The sequence below is a fragment of the Zea mays genome, chromosome 4 (assembly GCF_902167145.1).
Source record: "Zea mays cultivar B73 chromosome 4, Zm-B73-REFERENCE-NAM-5.0, whole genome shotgun sequence".
NCBI classification, from domain to species: domain Eukaryota; kingdom Viridiplantae; phylum Streptophyta; class Magnoliopsida; order Poales; family Poaceae; genus Zea; species Zea mays.
In genome coordinates, this window is record NC_050099.1 from 235,937,281 (window position 1) to 235,952,262 (window position 14,982).

Below are 14,982 nucleotides of genomic sequence, written 5' to 3' on the forward strand. Positions count from 1 at the left end.
AAGACTCCCACCCTGAACCACATGCCACATAGCAGCAGCGCTGTTTGTTAATTTTGTATCTTTAAAATTAAAACAGTGGTGATATCAAACAAATACTCTAGGAGTATCTAAACAAAATACTCTACAACTTCGGTATTCAATGGATAATTAAATTCTGCCATCTATAAGTTCTAAAACATCTGACAAGATAACTGACTCAATCTGTTTTAGGCAGCAACATAGTTAACATCAAAATTCGATATCTCCCAAACTATTGAATCAAAAATTATGAAATTCTGCAGGCAGTAAGAACTTTTATCCCTCTACAAAAATCTCCAGAGTTGGAAGAGCCAATTCGGACATTTACTAGATGAAACTCACCAGTGAACAGACCCGCTCATTTTTGTCAGGCAAACAGGAACAGCCACAGTAAAACAAACATAACTGGAGTTTCACAAATAATATGAATGCACACTTTAACAATCTGGAAAACTTATGAAATTATCTACAACTTCTTTTACCAACCCACAGTTTGATTCTGTAAATAAAATTGCCTAAATCTTAAGAGAACAGATTCTGCACAGAATTATGAGACTGAAAAACTGCTATAGTAAAACTGCAATAACTTTCTGATCTGATGTCCGATTGAGGTGTTCTTCGCAGCCGCGGAAAGATCTACAAATTATCTACGACTCATATATAGACTTTTTATTTTTTGAGACCACTAAGACCACGGAAAACTGGCATGAACAGAAACTGTCAAATCTGCCATTCCGCAGAAAACTAAATTCGAGATCAAAACCTAACCCCACATCTAATCCAACCCCTAATCCTTTAATCCCCATGATCCACAACCTCCAAAAGCCAATAATTACAGGGAGGAACAAGGATTTCATCCATACCTAGGGTTTTCCGCAAGAAAATCTTCAAGAAGAGATGGAGAAGAACATCTTCTTGATCCTCTCTTCCTCTTCAATTCAACGTGCTCCTCCTCTTCTCGATCCTTGCTGTGTGGGGGATCTAGAGGTAGGAGGGAGCCATGGAGAGGGTAGGGGCGGCTGCCAATGGAGAGGAGAGCAAGAGAGGGAGGGGCGGCTGCAACCAATTGGGGAGAAGGAGAGGGGGTGGCTAGGGTTGGGGAGGAGAGGGGGGCTCCCATCCACCGGACCGAGATCAATGGCCCAAACTCGCTCTCCTTTTTGAGCTCCCGACCCCAGCGGAAAAAATGCCAAAAGATCTACTGTTTTCTGAGGAATGCATCCTGAAACTCCAAACCCCAATGCCACATAACATGAAAGAAAAGACAAAAGGAAGTTTAACTTCGTTTCAGAAAATTGGGGTATCACAAAAACCTTAATGGAAGATTAAAAATGATTTTGGAGATGCGGGGCATCGATCCCCATGCGTCTCGCATGCTAAGCGAGCGTTCTACCATCGAAACTACATACCCTGAGGTACTATTATGCTATAGCCAACATAATGAAAATGTCACATCATAAATATAAGCTCAACAGTTAGAACGGGTCGTTGTCCTGCTCCTCCTACAAACATTGCTACTTCATCGCAGCACGGCGATGGCGATACGATGTCGTCCGTGGCGATCAAGTCTCTAGACTGCACGGATGGAAACATGATGTGGTTCACGAAAAAGATTCGAGGAGAAAGAAAGATTTCTCTAGATTAATCACTGCATGCAATGCATTGCAATGACAGATTAAAAACTTAATGGAAGATTTAAAAAACATGATTTTGGAGATGCGGGGTATCGATCCCCGTGCCTCTCGCATGCTAAGCGAGCGTTCTACCATCTGAACTACATCCCCTGAGCTACTATTATGCTATAGCCAGCATAATGAAAACGTCACATCATCAATATAAGCTCAACAGTCAGAACGGACCATTCTCCTGCTCCTCCTACAAGCACTGCTACTTCATCGCAGCACGACGATGGCGATACGATGTCGTCCATGGCGATCAAGTCTCTGGACTGCACGGATGGAAACATGACGTGGTTGGCAAAAAAGATTTCTATAGATTAATCACTGCATGCAATGCAATGCAATGACGGATTAAAAACTTATTGAAAGATTAAAAAAACATGATTTTGGAGATGCGGGGTAACGATCCCTGTGCCTCTCGGATGCTAAGCGAGCGTTCTACCATTTGAACTACGTCCCCTGAGCTACTATTATGTTAGAGCTCAACAGTCAAAATAGGTCGTTGTCATGCTCCTCCTACAAGCACTGCTACTTCATCGCAGCACGACGATGGTGATATGATGTCGTCCATGGCGATCAAGTCTCAGGACTGCACGGATGGAAACATGACGTGGTTGGCAAAAAAGATTCAAGGAGAAAGAAAGTTTTCTCTAGATTAATTACTGCATGCAATGCAATGCAATAACAGATTAAAACCTTAATGGAAGATTAAAAAACTTGATTTTGGAGATGCGGGGTATCGATCCCCGTGCCTCTCGCATGCTAAGCGAGTGTTCTACCATCTGAACTACATCCCCTAAGGTACTATTATGCTATAGACAACATAATGAAAATGTCACATCATCAATATAAGCTCAATAGTTAGAATGGGTTGTTGTCTTGCTCCTCTTACAAGCACTGCTACTTCATCGCAGCACGGCGATAGCGATACGATGTCGTCCGTGGCGATCAAGTCTCTGGACTGCACAGATGGAAACATGACGTGGTTGGCGAAAAAGATTCGAGGAGAAAGAAAGATTTCTCTAGATTAATCACTGCATGCAATGCAATGCAATGCAATGACGGATTAAAAACTTAATGGAAGATTAAAAAACATGATTTTGGAGATGCGAGGTATCGATCCCCATGCCTCTCACATGCTAAGCGAGCGTTCTACCATCTGAACTACATCCCCTGAGCTACTGTTATGTTATAGCCAGCAAAATGAAAACGTCACATCATCAATACAAGCTCAACAGTTAGAACGGGTCGTTGTCCTGCTCCTCCTACAAGCACTGCTACTTCATCGCAGCACGACGATGGCGATACGATGTCGTCCATGGCGATCAAGTCTCTGGACTGCATAGATGGAAACATGACGTGATTGACAAAAAAGATTCGAGGAGAAAGAAAGTTTTCTCTAGATTAATTAATGCATGCAATGCAATGCACTAATGGATTAAAACCTGAATCGAAGATTAAAAAACATGATTTTGGGGATGCGGGGTATCGATCCCCGTGCCTCTCACATGCGAAGCGAGCGTTCTACCATCTGAACTACTATTATGCTATAGCCAGCATAATGAAAATGTCACATCATCAATATAAGCTCAACAGTTAGAACGGGTCATTGTCCTGCTCCTCCTACAAGCACTGCTACTTCATCGCAGCACGACGGTGTCGTCCATGGTGATCAAGTCTCTAGACTACACGGATGGAAACATGACGTGGTTGGCAAAAAAGATTCGTGGAGAAAGAAAGTTTTCTCTAGATTAATTACCTCATGCAATGCAATGCAATAATGGATTAAAACCTTAATGGAAGATTAAAAAACATGATTTTGGAGATGCGGGGTATCGATCCATGTGCCTCTCGCATGCTAAGCGAGCGTTCTACCATCGGAACTACATCCCATGAGCTACTATTATGCTATAGCTAGCATAATGAAAACGTCACATCATCAATATAAGCTCAACAGTCAGAACGGGTCGTTGTCCTGCTCCTCCTACAAGCATTGCTACTTCATCACAGCACGACGATGGTGATACGATGTCGTCCATGGCGATCAAGTCTCTGGACTGCACGGATGGAAACATGACGTGGTTGGCAAAAAAGATTCGAGGAGAAAGAAAGTTTTCTCTAGATTAATTACTGCATGCAATGCAATGCAATAATGGATTAAAACCTTAATGGAAGATTAAAAAACATGATTTTGGAGATGCGGGGTATCGATCCATGTGCCTCTCGCATGCTAAGCGAGCGTTCTACCATCGGAACTACATCCCATGAGCTACTATTATGCTATAGCTAGCATAATAAAAACGTCACATCATCAATATAAGCTCAACAGTCAGAACGGGTCGTTGTCCTGCTCCTCCTACAAGCATTGCTACTTCATCACAGCACGACGATGGTGATACGATGTCGTCCATGGCGATCAAGTCTCTGGACTGCACGGATGGAAACATGACGTGGTTGGCAAAAAAGATTCGAGGAGAAAGAAAGTTTTCTCTAGATTAATTACTGCATGCAATGCAATGCAATAATGGATTAAAACCTTAATGGAAGATTAAAAAAACATGATTTTGGAGATGCGGGGTATCGATCCCCGTGCCTTTCGCATGCTAAGCGAGCATTCTACCATCTGAACTACATCCCCTGAGGTACTATTATGCTATACCCAGCGCAGTAAAAACATCACATCATCAATATAAGCTCAACAGTTAGAACGGGTCGTTGTCCTGCTCCTCTTACAAGCACTGCTACCTCATCGCAGCACGGCGATGGCGATATGATGTCGTCCGTGGCGATCAAGTCTCTGGACTGCACGGATGGAAACATGACGTGGTTCGCGAAAAAGATTCGAGGAGAAAGAAATATTTCTCTAGATTAATCACTTCATGCAATGCAATGCAATGACGGATTAAAAACTTAATGGAAGATTAAAAAAACATGATTTTGGACATGCGGGGTATCGATCCCCGTGCCTCTCACATGCTAAGCAAGTGTTCTACCATCTGAACTACATCCCCTGAGCTACTATTATGCTATAGCCAGCATAATTAAAATGTCACATCATTAATATAAGCTCAACAGTCAGAACGGGTCGTTGTCCTACTCCTCCTACAAGCACTGCTACTTCATCGCAGCACGACGATGGCGATACGATGTCGTCCATGGCGATCAAATCTCTAGAATGCACGGATGGAAACATGACATGGTTGGCAAAAAAGGTTCGAGGAGAAAGAAAGTTTTCTCTAGATTAATTACTGCATGCAATGCAATGCACTAATGGATTAAAACCTTAATGGAAGATTAAAAAACATGATTTTGGAGATGCAGGGTATCGATCCCCGTGCCTCTCGCATGCTAAGCGAGCGTTCTACCATCTGAACTACATCCCCTGAGCTACTATTATGCTATAGCCAGCATAATGAAAACGTCACATCATCAATATAAGCTCAACAGTCAGAACGGGTCGTTGTCCTGCTCCTCCTACAAGCACTGCTACTTCATCGCAGCACGACGATGGCGATACGATATCATCCATGGCGATCAAGTCTCTGGACTGCACGGATGGAGACATGACGTGATTGGCAAAAAAGATTCGAGGAGAAAGAAAGATTTCTCTAGATTAATTACTGCATTCATTGCAATGCACTAATGGATTAAAAACTTAATGGAAGATTAAAAAAACATGATTTTGGAGTAGCGGGGTATCGATCCCCGTGCCTCTCGCATGCTAAGCGAGCATTCTACCATCTGAACTACATCCCCTGAGCTACTATTATGCTATAGCCAACATAATGAAAACGTCACATCATCAATATAAGCTCAACAGTCAGAACGAGTCGTTGTCCTGCTCCTCCTACAAGCACTGCTACTTCATCGTAGCACGACGATGGCAATACGATGTCGTCCATGGCGATCAAGTCTCTGGACTGCATGGATGGAAACATGACGTGGTTGGCAAAAAAGATTCAAGGAGAAAGAAAGTTTTCTCTAGATTAATTACTGCATGCAATGCAATGCACTAATGGATTAAAACCTTAATGGAAGATTAAAAAACATGATTTTGGAGATGCGGGGTATCGATCCCCGTGCCTCTCACATGCGAAGCGAGCGTTCTACCATCTGAACTACTATTATGCTATAGCCAGCATAATGCAAACGTCACATCATCAATATAAGCTCAACAGTTAGAACGGGTCGTTGTCCTGCTCCTCCTACAAGCACTGCTACTTCATCGCAGCACGACGATGTCGTCCATGGTGATCAAGTCTCTAGACTACACGGATGGAAACATGACGTGGTTGGCAAAAAAGATTCGAGGAGAAAGAAAGTTTTCTCTAGATTAATTACTTCATGCAATGCAATGCAATAATGGATTAAAACCTTAATGGAAGATTAAAAAACATGATTTTGGAGATGCGGGGTATCGATCCATGTGCCTCTCGCATGCTAAGCGAGCGTTCTACCATCGGAACTACATCCCATGAGCTACTATTATGCTATAGCTAGCATAATGAAAACGTCACATCATCAATATAAGCTCAACAGTCAGAACGGGTCGTTGTCCTGCTCCTCCTACAAGCATTGCTACTTCATCACAGCACGACGATGGTGATACGATGTCGTCCATGGCGATCAAGTCTCTGGACTGCACGGATGGAAACATGACGTGGTTGGCAAAAAAGATTCGAGGAGAAAGAAAGTTTTCTCTAGATTAATTACTGCATGCAATGCAATGCAATAATGGATTAAAACCTTAATGGAAGATTAAAAAACATGATTTTGGAGATGCGGGGTATCGATCCATGTGCCTCTCGCATGCTAAGCGAGCGTTCTACCATCGGAACTACATCCCATGAGCTACTATTATGCTATAGCTAGCATAATAAAAACGTCACATCATCAATATAAGCTCAACAGTCAGAACGGGTCGTTGTCCTGCTCCTCCTACAAGCATTGCTACTTCATCACAGCACGACGATGGTGATACGATGTCGTCCATGGCGATCAAGTCTCTGGACTGCACGGATGGAAACATGACGTGGTTGGCAAAAAAGATTCGAGGAGAAAGAAAGTTTTCTCTAGATTAATTACTGCATGCAATGCAATGCAATAATGGATTAAAACCTTAATGGAAGTTTAAAAATACATGATTTTGGAGATGCGGGGTATCGATCCCCGTGCCTTTCGCATGCTAAGCGAGCATTCTACCATCTGAACTACATCCCCTGAGGTACTATTATGCTATACCCAGCGCAGTAAAAACATCACATCATCAATATAAGCTCAACAGTTAGAACGGGTCGTTGTCCTGCTCCTCTTACAAGCACTGCTACCTCATCGCAGCACGGCGATGGCGATATGATGTCGTCCGTGGCGATCAAGTCTCTGGACTGCACGGATGGAAACATGACGTGGTTCGCGAAAAAGATTCGAGGAGAAAGAAATATTTCTCTAGATTAATCACTTCATGCAATGCAATGCAATGACAGATTAAAAACTTAATGGAAGATTAAAAAAACATGATTTTGGACATGCGGGGTATCGATCCCCGTGCCTCTCACATGCTAAGCAAGTGTTCTACCATCTGAACTACATCCCCTGAGCTACTATTATGCTATAGCCAGCATAATTAAAATGTCACATCATTAATATAAGCTCAACAGTCAGAACGGGTCGTTGTCCTACTCCTCCTACAGGCACTGCTACTTCATCGCAGCACGACGATGGCGATACGATGTCGTCCATGGCGATCAAATCTCTAGAATGCACGGATGGAAACATGACGTGGTTGGCAAAAAAGGTTCGAGGAGAAAGAAAGTTTTCTCTAGATTAATTACTGCATGCAATGCAATGCACTAATGGATTAAAACCTTAATGGAAGATTAAAAAACATCATTTTGGAGATGCGGGGTATCGATCCCCGTGCCTCTCGCATGCTAAGCGAGCGTTCTACCATCTGAACTACATCCCCTGAGCTACTATTATGCTATAGCCAGCATAATGAAAACGTCACATCATCAATATAAGCTCAACAGTCAGAACGGGTCGTTGTCCTGCTCCTCCTACAAGCACTGCTACTTCATCGCAGCACGACGATGGCGATACGATATCATCCATGGTGATCAAGTCTCTGGACTGCACGGATGGAGACATGACGTGATTGGCAAAAAAGATTCGAGGAGAAGGAAAGTTTTCTCTAGATTAATTACTGCATTCAATGCAATGCAATGCAATAACAGATTAAAAACTTAATGGAAGATTAAAAAAACATGATTTTGGAGTAGCGGGGTATCGATCCCCGTGCCTCTCGCATGCTAAGCGAGCATTCTACCATCTGAACTACATCCCCTGAGCTACTATTATGCTATAGCCAACATAATGAAAACGTCACATCATCAATATAAGCTCAACAGTCAGAACGAGTCGTTGTCCTACTCCTCCTACAAGCACTGCTACTTCATCGTAGCACGACGATGGCAATACGATGTCGTCCATGGCGATCAAGTCTCTGGAATGCATGGATGGAAACATGACGTGGTTGGCAAAAAAGATTCAAGGAGAAAGAAAGTTTTCTCTAGATTAATTACTGCATGCAATGCAATGCACTAATGGATTAAAACCTTAATGGAAGATTAAAAAACATGATTTTGGAGATGCGGGGTATCGATCCCCGTGCCTCTCGCATGCTAAGCAAGCGTTCTACCATCTGAACTACATCCCCTGAGCTACTATTATGCTATAGCCAACATAATGAAAACGTCACATCACCAATATAAGCTCAACAGTCAGAACGAGTCGTTATCCTGCTCCTCCTACAAGCACTGCTACTTCATCGCAGCACGACGATGGCGATACGATGTCGTTCATCGCGATCAAGTCTCTCGACTGCACGGATGGAAACATGATGTGGCTGGCAAAAAAGATTCGAGGAGAAAGAAATATTTCTCTAGATTAATTACTGCATGCAATGCAATGCAATGACGGATTAAAACCTTAATGGAAGATTAAAAAACATGATTTTGGAGATGCGAGGTATCGATCCTCGTGCCTCTCGCATGCTAAGCGAGCGTTCTACCTTCTGAACTACATCCCCTGAGCTACTATTATGCTATAGCTAGCATAATGAAAACAACACAACATCAATATAAGCTCAACAGTCAGAATGGGTCGTTGTCCTGGTCCTCCTACAAGCACTGCTACTAAATCGTAGCACGACGATGGCGATACGATGTCGTCCATGGCGATCATGTCTCTGGACTGCACGGATAGAAACATGATGTGGTTGACAAAAAAGATTCGAGGAGAAAGAAAGTTTTCTCTAGATTAATTACTTCATGCTATGCAATGCACTAATGGATTAAAACCTTAATGGAAGATTAAAAAAACATGATTTTGGAGATGCGGGGTATCGATCCCCGTGCCTCTCGCATGCTAAGCGAGCATTCTACCATCTGAACTACATCCCCTGTGGTACTATTATGCTATACCCTGCGCACTGAAAACGTCACATCATCAATATAAGCTCAACAATTAGAATGGGTCGTTGTCCTGCTCCTCTTCAAGCACTGCTACTTCATCGCGGCACGGCGATGGCGATACGATGTCGTCCGTGGCGATCAAGTCTCTGGACTGCACGGATGTAAACATGACATGGTTCACGAAAAAGATTCGAGGAGAAAGAAAGTTTTCTCTAGATTAATAACTGCATGCAATGCAATGCACTAATGGATTAAAACCTTAATTGAAGATTAAAAAACATGATTTTGGAGATGCGGGGTATCGATCCCCGTGCCTCTCGCATGCTAAGCGAGCGTTCTACCATCTGAACTACATCCCCTGAGCTACTATTATGCTATAGATAGCATAATGAAAATGTCACATCATCAATATAAGCTCAACAGTCAGAACGGGTCGTTGTCCTATCCTCCTACAAGCACTGCTACTTCATCGCAGCACAATGATGGCGATACGATGTCATCCATGGTGATCAAGTCTCTGGACTGCACGGATGGAGACATGACGTGATTGGCAAAAAAGATTCGAGGAGAAAGAAAGTTTTCTCTAGATTAATTATTGCATGCAATGCAATGCACTAATGGATTAAAACATTAATGGAAGATTAAAAAAACATGATTTTGGAGATGCGGGGTATCGATCCCTGTGCCTCTCACATGCTAAGCGAGTGTTCTACCATCTGAACTACATCCCCTGAGCTACTATTATGCTATAGCCAGCATAATGAAAACGTCACATCATCAATATAAGCTCAAAAGTCAGAACGAGCCGTTGTCCTACTCCTCCTACAAGCACTGCTACTTCATCGCAGCACGACGATGGCAATACGATGTCGTCCATGGCGATCAAGTCTCTAGAATGCATGGATGGAAACATGACGTGGTTGGCAAAAAAGATTCAAGGAGAAAGAAAGTTTTCTCTAGATTAATTACTGCATGTAATGCAATGCACTAATGGATTAAAACCTTACTGGAAGATTAAAAAACATGATTTTGGAGATGCGGGGTATCGATCCCCGTGCCTCTCGCATGCTAAGCGAGTGTTCTACCATCTGAACTACATCCCCTGAGCTACTATTATGCTATAGCCAACATAATGAAAACGTCACATCATCAATATAAGCTCAACAGTCAGAACGAGTCGTTGTCCTACTCCTCCTACAAGCACTGCTACTTCATCGCAGCACGACGATGGCAATACGATGTCGTCCATGGCGATCAAGTCTCTGGAATGCATGGATGGAAACATGACGTGGTTGGCAAAAAAGATTAAGGAGAAAGAAAGTTTTCTCTAGATTAATTAATGCATGCAATGCAATGCACTAATGGATTAAAACCTTAATGGAAGATTAAAAAACATGATTTTGGAGATGCGGGGTATCGATCCCCGTGCCTCTCGCATGCTAAGCGAGTGTTCTACCATCTGAACTACATCCCCTGAGCTACTATTATGCTATAGCCAGCATAATGAAAATGTCACATCATCAATATAAGCTCAACATTCAGAACGGGTCGTTGTCCTACTCCTCCTACAAGCACTGCTACTTCATCGCAGCACGACGATGGCGATACGATGTCGTCCATGGTGATCAATTCTCTGGAATGCATGGATGGAAACATGACGTGGTTGGCAAAAAAGATTCGAGGAGAAAGAAAGTTTTCTCTAGATTAATTATTGCACGCAATGCAATGCACTAATGGATTAAAACCTTAATGGAAGATTGAAAAACATGATTTTGGAGATGCGGGGTATCGATCCCCGTGCCTCTCGCATGCTAAGCGAGCGTTCTACCATCTGAACTACATCCCCTGAGATACAATTATGCTATAGCCAGCATAATGAAAATGTCACATCATCAATATAAGCTCAATAGTCAGAACGGGTCGTTGTCCTGCTCCTCCTACAAGCCCTGCTACTTCATCGCAGCACGATGATGGCGATACGATGTCATTCATGGTGATCAAGTCTCTGGACTGCACGGATGGAGACATGACATGATTGGCAAAAAAGATTCAAGGAGAAAGAAAGTTTTCTCTAGATTAATTACTTCATGCAATGCAATGCACTAATGGATAAAAACCTTAATGGAAGATTAAAAAACATGATTTTGGAGATGCGGGGTATCGATCCCCGTGCCTCTCGCATGCTAAGCGAGCGTTCTACCATCTGAACTACTGTGATACCCAATTTTCTGAAAAGAAGTTAAATTTATTTTTCCCTTGGGTTGTAGTTTTTTAGGAAGCATTCACCAGTAAAACAGTAGAATACTTGTTCGATTTGTGCGCTGGGGTCGGGAGCAGACGTGAGAGCGAGTTTGGGCCGTGGATCTCGATCCGGCGGTGGGGAGCCCATTAGTTCCCCCCCCTTAACCCTAGCCGCCCCTTCCCACTCACTCCCCCACCCCTTTGCCCCTCCCCCTCTCTCTTCCTCTCTTCCACTCTTGCAGCCGCCCCAATCCCTCTCCTTCTTCCCCAAGTGATTGCAGCACCACCCCTCAACCCTAGCCCCCCCCCCACCTCTTCCTCTCCAAGGTGGAGCCTCCCCGCTTGGTGTCCGTCGTGTGGGTGCGAGTCTTCCTTGGGAGTTTGGAGGGAGGAAGAAGGAAGAAAAGAAGGAGGAAAGGAGGAACCCAAGGTGATTTTCGTGATCATTTTGTTGTATTTGTGCTGCAATCCAATTGGTTACATGTTTACCTATGCGATTTGGTAGAGGTGCTGTCCAGAAATTTAGTGGGTGGACGAACAGCAGTAGTTCTAGGGATTTCTGGGAATTTTTCGTGGGCAATTAGTGGGGATCAGTGGGAGAATCATGTAGAGCTTTGTCATACCTTTGCAACGAGTACTTATGTGCTCGATTCGGAGTTATCATTTAGGAGATATCGTTGTTTGAATCCGGTTATGTTGCTGTCCAAAAAAACAGATTTTTCAGGTGGGTGAACAGCAGTAGTATTAGCAGTTTCTAGAAATTTTTCGTGAGTAATTAGTGTTAACCAGTATGATAATCATGTAGGGCTTTGTCTTATCTTTCCAATGAGTACTTATGCGCTTGATTTGGAATTATATTTTAAAAGATATCGCTGTTTAAATCCAGGTATGTCGCTGTCCAAAAGACAAAAAAACAGATTACAGGGTTCATCTTGTGGACTGTTTTGGGCTAATTAGATGTTGGAATTTAATTATAAATTGTATACAAAACTTGTGGGGAATTTTATGTAGATGCCTCTGGAGTTTTTGTTTGTTACCACTGCTGTCATAATTTTAAAGTTATGAAATTATTAAGCAGCGCCGCTGCAGTTTGGTGGGTGTGAGGAGAGATGTAACCCGCGGCGGGGTTTCAGTTTGTGCGTAGGTGCGGCGTCGCTTATGAGTCTGATTATGTGAAATTGGTGCACTAAGTTGTGTGTCAAAAACAGGTGGTGGACTTTCGGATCGTACTTAGGGATTTGCCCGAACTTCCGGTAAAGGCAAGTAAATACAGTGGTGGTTGCTACCGTTTGGTTTGCATCCTATTCCTTGTCATTGAGTATGCATAAGTTTTAATTATGTTAATCATTGAATTCTATGATGAAGTTTATTTGTTTGGAAGTATTAATTGTCAATTGTCTAATATTGTGGATGATCATAATTTAGTAATGATATATGTGGTTGATTCCCATCTTGGATAAAGTTGAAGTATCTTTTTGAATCACGTTATATGAAGTGTTGTAGGCATGACATGCACATCGCATCATCCATCTTGCATTTTGAAGTTATGTCGTGATCTTATGGTCCGACCGTACCGGTACATTTTTAGCATCGTACGTTGCCCGAGGAGGGGTACGATGCGGCTTCATATCCTTAGAGGTATGAAGGCAGAAGTCATCCTTGCATTTGCAGACATTAGCACTCATGAGGTATATATGAAGTGTGACATTACTATGTTACTATTGTGGTTTCTACCTGCGAGGTGTGGTGACTAGGTGTGTTGTACGTTGTATACGTGCTGCACCTTCATAATAAGAAGGTTGTGGAATCAAGTGGTGGTAAAACAATGTTCTTATGTGGTTAAACAGTTTGATATTATTTTACTTGCTGAGATGTGTCATCTCACTCTTGCATTACCCAATGCAGGTATTTAATACATGTTGGGAATGAGGGGAGTAGCAGCACGTCCACTTTCACTCTCACAATAGCGCTGCCCAGGCGCAGCCATGATTTAATTAGAAATTTATTATCAAAGGAAGTTTGTTTTTTTAACTAATCGTGCGCACTAGTTAATTCAGTTCATGTCGTATGTTTAACTTCTCTTTTCTAGCCGATTAATAATACTTAGTATATTTTTGTCATGATATATGTTTATATACTATTGCCCCCTCATTTATGCAATTTTGCAAAGGAGATGCTGCCGAAATTTTATATATAGATGTCAGAAGTGTTGTTTAGTAGCATTCCGGGGTGTTTATGGACCCCGGGGTGTTACAACTACATCCCCTGAGCTACTATTATGCTATATCCAGCATAATGAAAATGTCACATCATCAATCACTACAACCTTTTAGGCCTTCTGTGACATTATGATTATGTCACTAACTAGTGTTTATTTGTCATAGGTTGTATTTTGGTGACACCATTGTGACAAAAAGGACATCGTCACAGAAGGTGCGTGTTAAATGAACTACAATGACGATCATCAAAAAAATGTCATAGGTTTGGTGACGCATACCAGATTCGTCACAAAATCTATGACACTTTATTTCATCATAAGTGCCTTTGAAAATGTCACAATTTGTACTGTCGTGCATTGCCACATGGCTAATAGTGATGACGTGGTATGTGACGTGGCAAAATGTTTATGACAAAAATATTTGTCATAGATTTGATCGTGTGGCAGATGACATGGCAAAATTTCATCACAAATTGGAAGGTGGTGGACTGGTGGCCGCTTCTATGGCAATACATTTGTGACGAATATTTTCATCATAAAATATGATGACATGGCAGTGATGTGCCAAAGCATTTGTGATAGATACAATAGTCATTAGAAGGAACACATCATAAGCATTCATATCGTCAAGGAATATTACACATCACAACCAAAATATCGCATGAATTTGTTCGCTGCAAATATTTCTTGCTTCTTGATCTCAAGTTCATCCTAAAGTTGTTGAACCTTTGCAGAAATTGACGCTATGGAGCTTTTCTTGGATGCAGACCGAAGACCAACATTGCATAGGAACACACTGGAGCCCGGTACGATATTAGAAACAACTTTTGTAGGATATTTTGGTTGTTATCCATCCTAAATTGGTGCTACCATTATTTCTTCCATGTCAACCTAATATAAAGGTTAAAGGTTATTCATCAGTATAGTATACCAGAAGTTGCAAGTTGTGAGTACAAACATGAAAGGAAAACAAGCACTTACAATAGCTTTCTCAATATTTTCACTAAAACCTTTCTTTTTGTTGCAATGCATGTCCTTTAAAAGATCTATTGCACTAAGTTCAGCATCCTTACATTTTTCTTGCTTATGAAATGATATAAAATGAGTCCGGTGAGAATGAAGGTCTTAAAATAAGGTACAAGTTAGATTTCAAAATAACAATTCAAAATACATTTTAGATATAAATAGTGATAAAACATTTAAATAAAACAGTAAATGAAGCAGTCCTCAAGTAACATGCGTCAATAACAAAAATAAATACAATTCAACGAATAATTAGGACATCACAATCATATGTCAAGAAATAAAACATATGGTCCTGCAGTTGAAATGGGTGCAGCTTGATGAAACATAG

At 41.9% G+C, this 14,982-nt stretch overlaps 1 long non-coding RNA gene and 10 other non-coding genes across 11 annotated transcripts; all 11 read right to left on the reverse strand.

Annotated features, from left to right (window-relative positions):
• Positions 1-1,729: 1,729 nt before the first annotated feature.
• On the reverse strand, positions 1,730-1,802 carry TRNAA-AGC (transfer RNA alanine (anticodon AGC)). Its single transcript has one exon. It is a non-coding gene; the product is annotated as a tRNA-Ala (tRNA).
• A 619-nt stretch (positions 1,803-2,421) lies between these two features.
• On the reverse strand, positions 2,422-2,494 carry TRNAA-AGC (transfer RNA alanine (anticodon AGC)). The gene has a single exon. It is a non-coding gene; the product is annotated as a tRNA-Ala (tRNA).
• A 2,513-nt stretch (positions 2,495-5,007) lies between these two features.
• On the reverse strand, positions 5,008-5,080 carry TRNAA-AGC (transfer RNA alanine (anticodon AGC)). The gene has a single exon. It is a non-coding gene; the product is annotated as a tRNA-Ala (tRNA).
• Positions 5,081-7,589: 2,509 nt separating this feature from the next.
• On the reverse strand, positions 7,590-7,662 carry TRNAA-AGC (transfer RNA alanine (anticodon AGC)). The gene has a single exon. It is a non-coding gene; the product is annotated as a tRNA-Ala (tRNA).
• A 677-nt stretch (positions 7,663-8,339) lies between these two features.
• TRNAA-AGC (transfer RNA alanine (anticodon AGC)) lies at positions 8,340-8,412 on the reverse strand. The gene has a single exon. It is a non-coding gene; the product is annotated as a tRNA-Ala (tRNA).
• A 672-nt stretch (positions 8,413-9,084) lies between these two features.
• Positions 9,085-9,157, reverse strand: TRNAA-AGC (transfer RNA alanine (anticodon AGC)). The gene has a single exon. It is a non-coding gene; the product is annotated as a tRNA-Ala (tRNA).
• Positions 9,158-9,455: 298 nt separating this feature from the next.
• Positions 9,456-9,528, reverse strand: TRNAA-AGC (transfer RNA alanine (anticodon AGC)). Its single transcript has one exon. It is a non-coding gene; the product is annotated as a tRNA-Ala (tRNA).
• Positions 9,529-10,199: 671 nt separating this feature from the next.
• On the reverse strand, positions 10,200-10,272 carry TRNAA-AGC (transfer RNA alanine (anticodon AGC)). Its single transcript has one exon. It is a non-coding gene; the product is annotated as a tRNA-Ala (tRNA).
• A 298-nt stretch (positions 10,273-10,570) lies between these two features.
• On the reverse strand, positions 10,571-10,643 carry TRNAA-AGC (transfer RNA alanine (anticodon AGC)). The gene has a single exon. It is a non-coding gene; the product is annotated as a tRNA-Ala (tRNA).
• Positions 10,644-10,942: 299 nt separating this feature from the next.
• TRNAA-AGC (transfer RNA alanine (anticodon AGC)) lies at positions 10,943-11,015 on the reverse strand. The gene has a single exon. It is a non-coding gene; the product is annotated as a tRNA-Ala (tRNA).
• Positions 11,016-14,132: 3,117 nt separating this feature from the next.
• On the reverse strand, positions 14,133-14,708 carry LOC103654754 (uncharacterized). The gene is made up of 2 exons (XR_566314.1): positions 14,610-14,708; positions 14,133-14,519 (listed from the first exon to the last, which is right to left on the reverse strand). It is a non-coding gene; the product is annotated as an uncharacterized lncRNA (long non-coding RNA).
• Positions 14,709-14,982: the final 274 nt, after the last annotated feature.